Raw genomic sequence first — 12464 nt, 5'->3', positions numbered from 1 at the left:
TGGACATGGGTTTGGGTGAACTCTGGGAGTTGGTGATGGATAGGGAGGCCTGGTGTGCCATGGTTCATGGGGTGGCAAAGAATCGTATACAACTGAGTGACTGAACTGAACACACAAAAGTAAAACCATCAAACCTAATTCATTCTGGAGACTTCACTATAAAATATAAGTATTTTTCAGTCACAGCAATATGAAAGTTCATAATATTTACATTTTAATAGATCTTTCATTGAAATTGCTTTTTCAGAAATATACTCTTATTTTCTCTGAAAGCAGTAAGGAAACAACTGTGTTATAAAATAATGAAAGTCTAGGCTGCATTGATAATACTTTCAGAGAGTCATTTGACTTTTTTTCTTATATACCATTAAATTTTTTTTTTTACCTCCAGATTGAAAAAACAATGTAATGGCGGTGCTCACTATTTTATTTTTTTCTCTTTTTGAGTACCTACCTTCTGTAACCAACACTGTTCCTCTATGCAAAGTACTAAATGATAGCAAGAACAGGATTCAATCTGAAATATTATTAACTTTAGCAATCACACCAAATAATTTAAGTGATAAATCCCAAGTCCTATTAAAGTGACAGATTGAGAGTTTCTATTTATTACCTAACTGATACACGAACAAATCTTAAAGGACTATATATTTTGGGGTGGGAAGCAAGGAGAGAGATGATTCAGTTCAGTTCAGTTCAGTCGCTCAGTCGTGACCGACTCTTTGCGACCCCATGAATCGCAGCACGCCAGGCCTCCCTGTCCATCACCAACTCTCAGAGTTCCCTCAGATTCATGTCTATAGAGTCCATGATGCCATCCAGCCGTCTCATCCTCTGTCGTCCTCTTCTCCTCCTGCCCACAATCCCTCCTAACATCAAAGTCTTTTCCAATGAGTCAACTCTTCGCATGAGGTGGCCAAAGTACTGCAGTTTCAGCTTCAGCATCATTCCTTCCAAAGAAATCCCAGGGTTGATCTCCTTCAGAATGGACTGGTTGGATCTCCTTGCAGTCCAAGGGACTCTCAAGAGTCTTCTCCAACACCACAGTTCAAAAGCATCAATTCTTCAGCACTCAGCCTTCTTCACAGTCCAACTCTCACATCCATACATGACTACTGGAAAAACCATAGCCTTTTGGGATGTTAGTTCTAAAAGGTCTTGTAGGTCTTCATAGAACCGTTCAACTTCAGCTTCTTCAGCATTACTGGTTGGGGCATAGACTTGGATTACTGTGATATTGAATGGTTTGCATTGGAGACAAACAGAGATCATTCTGTCGTTTTTGAGATTGCATCCAAGTACTGCATTTTGGACTCTTTTGTTGACCATGATGGTGACTCCATTTCTTCTGAGGGATTCCTGCCCGCAGTAGTAGATATAACGGTCATCTGAGTTAAATTCACCCATTCCAGTCCATTTTAGTTCTCTGATTCCTAGAATGTCGACGTTCACGCCTGCCATCTCTTATTTGACCACTTCCAATTTGCCTTGATTCATGGACCTGACATTCCAGGTTCCTATGCAATATTGCTCTTTACAGCATCAGACCTTGCTTCTATCACCAGTCACATCCACAGGTGGGTATTGTTTTTGCTTTGCTCCATCCCTTCATTCTTTCTAGAGTTATTTCTCCATTGATCTCCAGTAGCATGTTTGGCACCTACTGACCTGGGGAGTTCCTCTTTCAGTATCCTATCATTTTGCCTTATTATACTGTTCATGGGGTTCTCAAGGCTAGAATACTGAAGTGGTTTGCCATTCCCTTCTCCAGTGGACCATATTCTGTCAGACTTCTCCACCATGACCTGCCCATCTTGGGTTGCCCCACAGGCATGGCTTAGTTTCATTGAGTTAGACAAGGCTGTCCGAGGTCAGGGGCGATAGTTGGGAGGAGCCACCCTGCATCCAAGGCCAGGGGCAGCGGCCAGGAGGAGTGACCCCAGGTCCAAGGAGTGGTGGCTGCACGGGCGCAGGAGGGCCTAGAGGAGCCATCCCACGTTGAAGGTTAGGAAGGGCAGCGGTGAGGAGATACCACTCATCCAAGTTAAGGAGCAGTGGCTGCGCCTTGCTAGAGCAGCTGTGAAGAGATACCCCATGCCCAAATTAAGAGAAACCCAAGAAAGATGGTAGATGTTTTAAGAGGGCATCAGAGGGCAGACACACTGAACCCGTACTCACAGAAAACTAGTCAATCTAATCACACTAGGACCACAGCCTTGTCTAACTCAATAACGTAAAAGAAAGGGCGTTTTAGACAGTGGACATGATTATTTCCATCCTATTGGCTAAATGATTATTCTCTTAAACTAGAAGATATTTAAATTTGTAATCATAAAATGCCCATATTTTCAAATACAATTTTCACTTAAGCTTGGAGCTTTATTAGATCTGATTTCCCATGAACTGATACATTGGCCAAGCAAAGCCCAGTATTTTAGACTACACAATAGTTACATTTCCCATTGTTGAATTTAGAGTGGCATTTGTTTTTCTTTATAACCCTTGAGAACTTGGTTGACATGACCAGACCTCTGGGAAAGTGTTCAGTTTGCAGATACACATGTATTTTGAGCTAGACCCAAAATTATGACATATTCACCAAGGCAATACCACAGAATGGGTCTTATGAGACAGTCAGCTGCTCTTCCCCAGGAGACTCAAGACATCCCCACTGATTGAATGCTTGGTTGTTAATTATTTGTGTTTTAAGTGTTATACTGCATAACAATTATGTATTGTGAACACACACCAAAGTATGGAAAGCTAGTTGTAAAAGGTCAGCAATAACAATAATAGTAATAATAAATAATCAACAGTTGAAATGTACTGAGGCTTTACAGGGATTGGGCTTCCCCTGGTGATTCAGCTGGTAAAGAACCCACCACATTGCAGGAGACCAAGATTCAATCTCTGGGTTGGGAAGATACCCTGAAGAAGGGAATGGCTACCCACTCCAGTATTCTGGCCTGAATAATTCCATGGACTGCATAGTCCATGGGGTCACAAAGAGTTGGACATGAATGAGTGACTTTCACTTTCACTTACAGGGATTATTGCTTAAGAGAAGTACATTATTATTATCTTCATGTTTTTGATGAAGACATTGAAACCAAAGAGATTTCAAACTAATTTTCCAAAGTCAAACAGCTAAATGGAAGTGGTCAGAAGTGAAAACAGGTATTCTGATGAGAGGGCTATTCTATGAGTCACCATGCAATACAGATTTATTTTGTTTGCTAAAAGGGAAGACTCATTTAAGATCATGACATATCTATTGTGTTCAGCATCTGGCACAGTATCTTGAATCCTGAAGAACATGAAAAATTTGTCAGATGGAATCAAAATCTGATTTCAAGATCATTAGGACTATGACTTCAGAAGTGAGTGAGCTGATTCAACAAACAACACTTTAAGTAAAAAAAATCAATTCCAATAAGATTTTTATGCCTTTCAAAATAACCAAAAAGTTAAGATATTAAGTTCTGGATAGTTAGCAAGCAGTTTCCAATGGGTATAATATTTCCTCTATTTCTCTTATGGGGAGTGAGTAGTAACTTTATAACTGTATTATAATACCTTTTAAAAAGGATTTTGAATGGCCACCAATACTTCTAAATCTCATTAATGTGTCTCTCTACTTTTCATTTTTGTCTTTCCATAATTTAACATACCATTTTAGATAGTCTATGTATAAGCTGTTCACCCCATTATCAAAGGAAAAGAACATCAATGTTATTTATTAACAAATGATATTGTATTGTTGTCTTAACCCAGAAATGTCTTAGACAGACAATCCTGCCAGGTAATTATTTCATAAAGAAAGAACACAGATGAGCTATTCCAAAAGTTAATAAATTATTTCTAGTAGATGCTTTCTAATTAAAATATCAAAATATCAATATTTAATATGAATTTTGTTGGCAGTATTATTATTATGAAGGAAGATGTATGACTATAACAACCTTTATGTTTTTCTGAAAACTGAAATCATTCCTGGCTAAGCTATATGGCATAGAACTTTTATCATAATTTCACCTATGCATATAAGCAGATTCTATATAATTACTTGAAGAGAATACTGACCCTATCCTTTCCTCCTCTTTATAGAGTTGACAGTGGTCTTTAGCACAGTTTTCTTGGTCTCCCACTTACACAAGGGATCACTGACCTCAACTCCAGTCAATAGTCAATTGAAGGGTGTGTGCTTTTACTCAACAGAAGAGCTGCTTCTCAGTCACCTGTCACCCCATCTTATCCCAGGGTCAGTTGAGAGAAATCATCTTGAAAGCAGATAGCTTGAAATGTTTCACATTGTACCTATTCAGATCATCAGAAGGGCAAAACAGTCATTCTCTCAGCCTCTGGAAGCATTACTAATCACTTTGATGTTATGGCACTGCTGCTGCTAAGTCGCTTCAGTCGTGTCTGACTCTGTGCAACCCCATAGATGGCAGCCCACCAGGCTCCGCCGTCCCTGGGATTTTCCAGGCAAGAACACTGGAGTGGGTTGCCATTGCCTTCTCCAATACATGAAAGTGAAAAGTGAAAGTGAAGTCACTCAGTTGTGCCCGACTTTTAGCAACCTCATGGACTGCAGGCTACCAGGCTCCTCCGTCCACGGGATTTTCCATGCTAAAAGTCAGAATAAGCAATGATACCATGAAATGAGTACGTAAATATACCATATGGATTTTTTAAGGGGAGAATCTAATCTCTTTGTTGCCAGGTCCCCTCTCTGTGGCCCCCTCTGGAAACCTGTAGAAAAACCATAAGCCTTGGAGTGTCCTAGGGTGGGGAAGCAAAGTGTGAGGAACCTCTGTTGCTCAGCCCTCTGCTGGGGTCAGCACTGAACAGGAGAATGCATAAGGAGGGGTAGCCAATAACTCCCCCAGCAGGGGAGGTGACACTAGCCAGGATGCTTGGAGAGGAGGTACCTGAGGCCAGCTCTCCTCTGTGGCCCACGGAAGGGTGATGCATCCAGGGGTGAAAGCCCAGTTAGAAGCTGGGACAATGCAGGCCCTTCTTCTACCATTAGTCATTGCTCCTTTCCTTACATTCATTGCAACATATTTTGTTTACAGAGACCACTGGGATAAATTCCCTGTAAAAAAACAAATGTGAGTTTTTTTGTGCAATCACTTTGTTTATATCTTTTAGAGGCTCTGGGTTACATCCCTGGGAAGGTTTCTCCTTTTTTTGATTGCCTGTGAGAATGTGAGAGCCTAATTTTTGGCTCACACATCAGAGCATATGGGTCATCATGACACGATTTTTAAGCATTTCCTCTGGATTTCACTATAAACAGCCATCATTTTTTTAAATGACTAACTCTACTCTTTGAAATCTTGCATGTTATGTACTCTTTTAAGGTGCTATTTTTCCTGAATATGTGTATAAGATATCAAGTCAAGTGCCATCATGATCTTATTTTACAATCTGTCAACAGATTTAATCACAAAGTTCTCATTAATCTAAAATTCCTACCTTCATCCTCTTCAATAGCTGTGAATTCTTCTCTGAGGCATCTAGACTGATTTTCCATGATGCTTTCTAAAATTCCTACCAAAGGGTGACAAGGTTCATGATCAGAGGCCATCCATAAACTCTAGAGCTTCACTTTTATTTGGTAGATGTTAATTCTGAGAGGGAAAGGTAGAGAAGGAAGGAGAATTTGTCATTTGCAGTCAGAAAGATGCTTTTCTGAGATAGCTTGGTGAGCTAAGCACATGATACCCAGGCTGAACACTATGTTTGGAGCAGACAAATCTGAAATAGAAACAAAGCTCTCCATGACTGCTGCTGCTGCTGCTAAGTCGCTTCAGTCGTGTCCAACTCTGTGCGACCCCATAGACGGCAGCCCACCAGGCTCCCCCGTCCCTGGGATTCTCCAGGCAAGAACACTGGAGTGGGTTGCCATTTCCTCCTCCATGACTACTAGCACTCATCTGTCCTCACATGCAGGCCAGATGAAATAATGACACAGTATCCAGATCGTCTTTTACTTTTGCAGTCACATGTTACCAGACTCAGTACTGCCATTGTTCCATCCAATACCATTAATAAAAACCAAACACTCAAAATTTATCTTTTTTTTTTTTTTTTTAAATTTGTGGCCATAGGGTGGGGAGTGAGTCATTAAGAAGAGGTACTTACAGGGTCCCGTAAGGTAATGAAATAAGTAAACTTGGCAGAGTATGTGGTTAAATGGAAAGTGTTCAGGTTAAAATTGATCTTTGGGTGATTGATGCCATCTGGAAAAAAGAACCCTAACATGGCTGATTATCCTGCCAGAAATATGCCAATTTTTAATAAGATATCAAATAATTTAAAAAGTATTTTAAAAATTAAAGTGCTATGCAGCCCAAAGAAAACAGCCTGCTAGTCTGTGAATTTTAGTTTAAAATGTATATAAATATTCCAAAGGACAGCTTGTGTTTTTTAAATAAAACCTAGAACATTTTGAAAATAGCACTTGGATTTAAACTGCACAGCAAATCATGAAGAGCTTAAAATATTTGTATTTGTGTAGCCATATATACATTCAATAATTCATTAGGTTACACAAGTCTGTGCAATGTTGGAGGAAAGAATGAAAATCAGCTATTCCGGGGAACATTGAAACATTATCTGATAATTACAATGATGCATGAGTATACGTTTAAAAAGATATTTAACCATAATTTAGTGTATTCTAAAGAGAATGATGATTAAAGTAAATATTGATTTGATTAAAGCTTGGATGTTTCACTCAATAAAAGCAGAAAAAGAGAGTAGTTGGGAATAATAGGTATTGTCTCTGCTGCCTTTTGGGATATATATTACTATATTTCACATGAAAGGAAATCTATCCCCAACCAACAAGGTATATATAATCCAGATTTCAATTTACCAATTTAGCCAGGTCCAAAGTAAAATCAGGAGAAGGCAATGGCACCCCACTCCAGTACTCTTGCCTGGAAAATCTCATGGGCAGGGGAGCATGGTGGGCTGCAGTCCATGGGGTCACTAAGAGTCTGACATGACTGAGCGACTTCACTTTCACTTTTCACTTTCATGCATTAGAGAAGGCAATGGCAACCCACTCCAGTGTTCTTGCCTGAAGAGTCCCAGGGACGGGGGAGCCTGGTGGGCTGCCGTCTATGGGGTTGCACAGAGTCGGACACGACTGAAGTGACTTAGCAAAAAAAAGTAAAATCATATGTTGACTTGATTTATTTTTTCTCATTTCCTGATCCTGCTATATATCATGCAACATTAGACAAGTTAATTTGAATGCTTCTGCACTGAACACTATTTATTAGGAAGTACAAATTCTGTGACAATAAGGTCTCTTTATCATTACTATTCAATTCATTCACTTACTTTTTAACCCACACAGCTTTAAAAATTATTTTCAACAGTATGGAATTTCATCAAAAAACAGAATTAAAATATTATTCTTCAATCCCACTACTGGGCATATATCTGGAAAAAACAACAATTTGAAAAGATTCATGTACTCATGTTCACTGAAGCACTATATACAACAGCCAGGACATAAAAGCAGAAGAATTTCATGTCTCTGATTTTATTTTTGAAACTCATAAAAAGAGAGATCCTTACTACAACACCTCAAAGAATTAACCCTATGCAATACACCTCCTTTATAATAAATATACAGGTAAACTGCATAATGAGAAGGCAATGGCAACCCATTTCAGTACTCTTGCCTGGAAAATCCCATGGATGGAAGAGCCTGGTAGGCTGCAGTCCATGGGGTCGCTAAGAGTCAGGCACGACTGAGCGACTTTACCTTCACTTTTCACTTTCATACATTGGAGAAGGAAATGGCAACCCACTCCAGTGTTCTTGCCTGGAGAATCCCAGGGACAGAGGAGCCTAGTGGGCTGCCGTCTATGGGGTGGCACAGAGTCGGACATGACTGAAGCGACTTAGCAGCAGCAGCAGCAGCAAACTGCATAATTTCTTGTCACATCTGCCAGGATAGTCTAAAGGTATCATATTGACATAGAAACCATGTGCTGTAGTAAGTCACTTCAGTTGTGTCTGACTCTGCAATCCTGTGAACTGTAGCCTGCCAGGCTCCTTTGATCATGGGATTCTCCAGGCAAGAATACTGGAGTGGGTTGCCATGCCTTCCTCCAGGGTACCTTCCTGACCTAGGGATTGAACCCATGTCTTTATATCCCCTGCACTAGCAGGTGGGTTCTTTTCCACTAGCACCACCTGGGAACCCCTGGAGTAAATCGTGGAGTAATCAATATGGCAGAGTATACACAATGTACTAATACACTGTTATAAGATGACTTATGCATTTCTAATGGCATAGCTTCACTTTGAGTGAAGAGCCAGAATATGCAGAGTAGGGCTTCTCAACTTCAGTACTATTAACATATTGAGCTTGGTATTTATTTGCTGGGAAGAGCTGTGCCCTAAATGTTTTATCAGCATTTCTGGCCTCAACCCGCTAGATGCCAGCAGCTTCACTCTCCCAATTGTGACAACCTAAAATGTACCTAAATATTGCCAAATATTCCCTGTGGAGGAAGGCAAACTCACACATGATTAAGAAGAACTGCCCGAGATGAATAGAATGATTACACAAAATCCTCCACAAATAGTATTTCTTTCAGTTGAGGCTTTGAAAGCTATTACATGGCTGTCAACACAAGCTTATTTTGTCTCAGCAATAGCTAGAGTACAGGTATTTCTCAGAGATAATAGTGTCAATAAGTGCAGAGATTTAGACTTGAAAAATTAACTGCACTGATGGTGGCTAAGGGAAAAACGCTTACCTGTTTAGTACAAATTCATCACCTCTTCTTCTTGAATATCCAATTAAAGACATTCACAGCCTTTCTTGTAGATAAACTTGGTTGTGTGGCATAATTCTAGCCAACAGAATGTGAGTGGAAGTGGAAAGTACAATTTCTTTGCAAGACTTACAACAAGTAGCCCTTCTTACTTTTTTCATCATGCTTCTATTTGATGAAGAAAATGATGATCACCAAGGGAATGGTGAAGGCCCATGATAAAAAAAAAAACCTAGTCCTTGAAAGACAATTGTAGAAAAACTTAAGAGTCTTGTGTTGCAAATAAAGGTTTAGTGTGTTTGAGCCCATACACAATTTGGTTCTGTATATCACAATGGTTTAAATTATGCTAAATAACACACACACAATAGCTTTAATAGCCTCTTCTGAACATATGAAATATAGATGTTTGCGTGCCTTTTCACAGTTTTTACACATTAATTTATCACATGGATATTTTTATGTAGCATCATGTGAAAATAAGTTTCATAACTAAGATTTTTAGCCTCAAGGGTATTATTTCAGAATGCAGATGGACAGAGCTAGACAACACAGGACATGAACACAACAGAATAAAACAGTAAACAAAGAAGCAAATAGATTATATAGCACAAGAAATCTAGAGCTAAAAGTTACAAAACTCCTCAGTTCTATTACTCTCAACTTCCAGTCAAAGAATGTTGAAATTCAAGCAACTGGCTTTTATTCTTAAATCTCATCTCCTTTATGTAGTCTTTTATAAATTGATCCCTCTGTCCATATGAATTACTGACTGGTGTTTCTCCCTGACTGTGTATCAGTTGCAACCTTGTATTTTTAACAATACTTTGTCCTGTAATCCCAAAGAAAGGCAATACCAAAGAATGCTCAAACAACTGCACAATTGCACTCATCTCACATGCTAGTAGAGTAATGATCAAAATTCTCCAAGCCAGGCTTTAGCAATATGTTAACTGTGACTTCCAGATGTTCAAGCTGGTTTTAGAAAAGGCAGAGGAACCAGAGATCAAATTGCCAACATCCGCTGGATCATCAAAAAAGCAAGAGAGTTCCAGAAAAAACATCCATTTCTGCGTTATTGACTATGCCAAAGCCTTTGACTGTGTGGATCACAATAAATTGTGGAAAATTCTGAAAGAGATGGGAATACCAGATCACCTGACCTGCCTCTTGAGAAACCTGTACGCAGGTCAGGAAGCAACAGTTAGAACTGGACATGGAGCAACACACTGATTCCAAATAGAAATAGGAGTACTTCAAGGCTGTATATTGTCACCCTACTTATTTAACTTATATGCAGTTACATCATGAGAAAGACTGGGCTGGAGGAAGCACAAGCTGGAATCAAGATTGCTGGGAGAAATATCAATAACCTCAGATATGCAGATGACACCACCCTTATGGCAGAAAGTGAAGAAGAACTAAAGAGCCTCTTTATATGTAAAAGCTTTGATTATAGCATTCCCATTAAGAAATACATGTGCTAATACAATATGTACCATAAACACTAATAGTTGAGGTAAACATATTGAAAACCACACACAGTATAGTCTCTTCCTCCAACTATACCACCTCTCCAAAAAAGAAAAAAATGTGGTTTTTTTTTGAAATAAATTACTAAAATCCAACCAGTATGTTTGGATATTGGTAAAACCATATCCCTTTTACAGGGATCTTTCTGAACTTTATGGGCCTGGTAACCTAGAAAAAATGCTCTTCTTTTGAGGACAGGAATATAACATATTGAATTCATAAAATTCATAGATAACTGTATTGTCCTGAAAAAACTATAGCTTCCTAAACATGTATGTAGTATGTAAAACTGAAGTCTCTGAAGTGAAGTGAGTGACTATGTAAAACTGAAGTCTCTAAATATCACCTAAAACCTGAAATTTCTTGTGAAGCTATTAATGGATTACCAATGAAACTGGAAATAAGAATTTACCCCTAAAGTTACTGAAGTGAAATGTTTTTGTGTCTGTCCTGACTTGGCTCTTGTGGAGTCTGGATGAAGAGTCATCCACCTTTTCCGTAAACAGCTACCTGGTCAAAATTTCAGGTGTTGCCGGCCATTTCTTGTCCATCACGACTACTTAACTCCACCATTCCACTGCGAAACCAGCCATAGACAGTAAGTAGCCAATGAATGTGTGGCTCTATTCCAATAAAATTCTGTCTACAAAAACCCAGGGTGGACCGGATTTGGCCTGTGGGCCAGTTTCTAACACTAAATCTGTATAATATTCTGCAAGTTTCTGTATCCATATGAGTTTTGTCTTATTCTTTTGCTTTCTATTTCTAGAACAATGAGTCATTTTACTTTAGATAACACTACTCTCTTTTCCTTGACAAAAATGCATTCTATATTCTTTTCATACCCTTTATATGAAAAATATACTTCCTATTTTCTTCCCTTACCTTGTATACAAAGTGGTTTCCCTTCACCCTTACTCTTTCTAGGCTGAGTGCCAAAGAATTGATGCTTTCTAACTGTGGTGCTGGAGTAGACTCCTGAGAGTCCCTTGGATAGCAAGGAGATCAAACCAGTCAATCCTAAAGGAAATCAACCTTGACTATTCATTGGAAGGACTGATGCTGAAGTTGAAGCTCCCATACTCTGACCACCTGATGCAAAGAGCCAACTTCACTGGAAAAGACCCTGATGCTGGGAAAGACTGAGGGAAGGAGGAAAAGGGGGTGAAAAAGGATGAGATGGGTGGATGGCATCACTGACTCAATCGACATGAGTTTGAGCAAACTCTGGGAGATAGTGAAGGATAGGGAAGCCTGGAGTGCTGTAGTCCATGGGGTCACAGAGTCAGATATTACTGAGCAATTGAACAACAACAGCTGTATTTTTACAAATTGATAACATGTTTTAACTATATGTACTTCACTTTCCAGTTAAAGCTAGGAAGTAGGGAATTGTGAACTATCATATGTTAGCATCCTACAATAGATTAAAAAAAAAGCAAGTTTGATAAATACATTAATTATAAAACTTATATTTTAGAGACTTTTTTAATAATATAACTTTTAAAGTGTATATTTATTAATAGACTCACATATCTTTTGTTTCTCTATAAATATCGAGAAGTCAAAAGTAGACAAACTTAAACTTATGTTCAGTAATTAATGTCTCTGAAATCATAGTATATTATCTTATTTGGAAATAATCTAGATATTCAATGAATATTTATTTTTTCAGTTTAACTTAATATCAACCTTTACTTTATTACATTTATTTACATTACATATTTTTAACAACAATGGTTAGATTAGATATCAGTTAGCCATCATCTTAGCTTTCTCGTTGACAAATTTTGTAACATAAAAATGAAAGTGAAAGTGTTAGTTGCTTAGTCATGTCTGACTCTGTTACCCATGGACTAGAGACTGCCAAGCTCCTCTGTCCATGGATTTCCCAGGCAAGAATACTGGAATGGATAGCCATTTCCTCCTCCAGGGGATCTTCCCAATCCAGGTATCAAACTCTGGAGTGTCATACTGCAGGCAGAGTCTTTACCATCTGAGCCACCAGGGAAGCCTCAACATGAGTTTATTTTTGACTAGTAAACCCGGGTAGAAAAAGTTGTATATTTGTATTATATTTAATATTGAGAATGAGTGTGAATATTAAATCAACAAACC

Source organism: Capra hircus, chromosome 7, assembly GCF_001704415.2.
Source record: "Capra hircus breed San Clemente chromosome 7, ASM170441v1, whole genome shotgun sequence".
NCBI lineage: Eukaryota > Metazoa > Chordata > Mammalia > Artiodactyla > Bovidae > Capra > Capra hircus.
Note: the sequence above shows the minus strand (reverse complement) of the source record.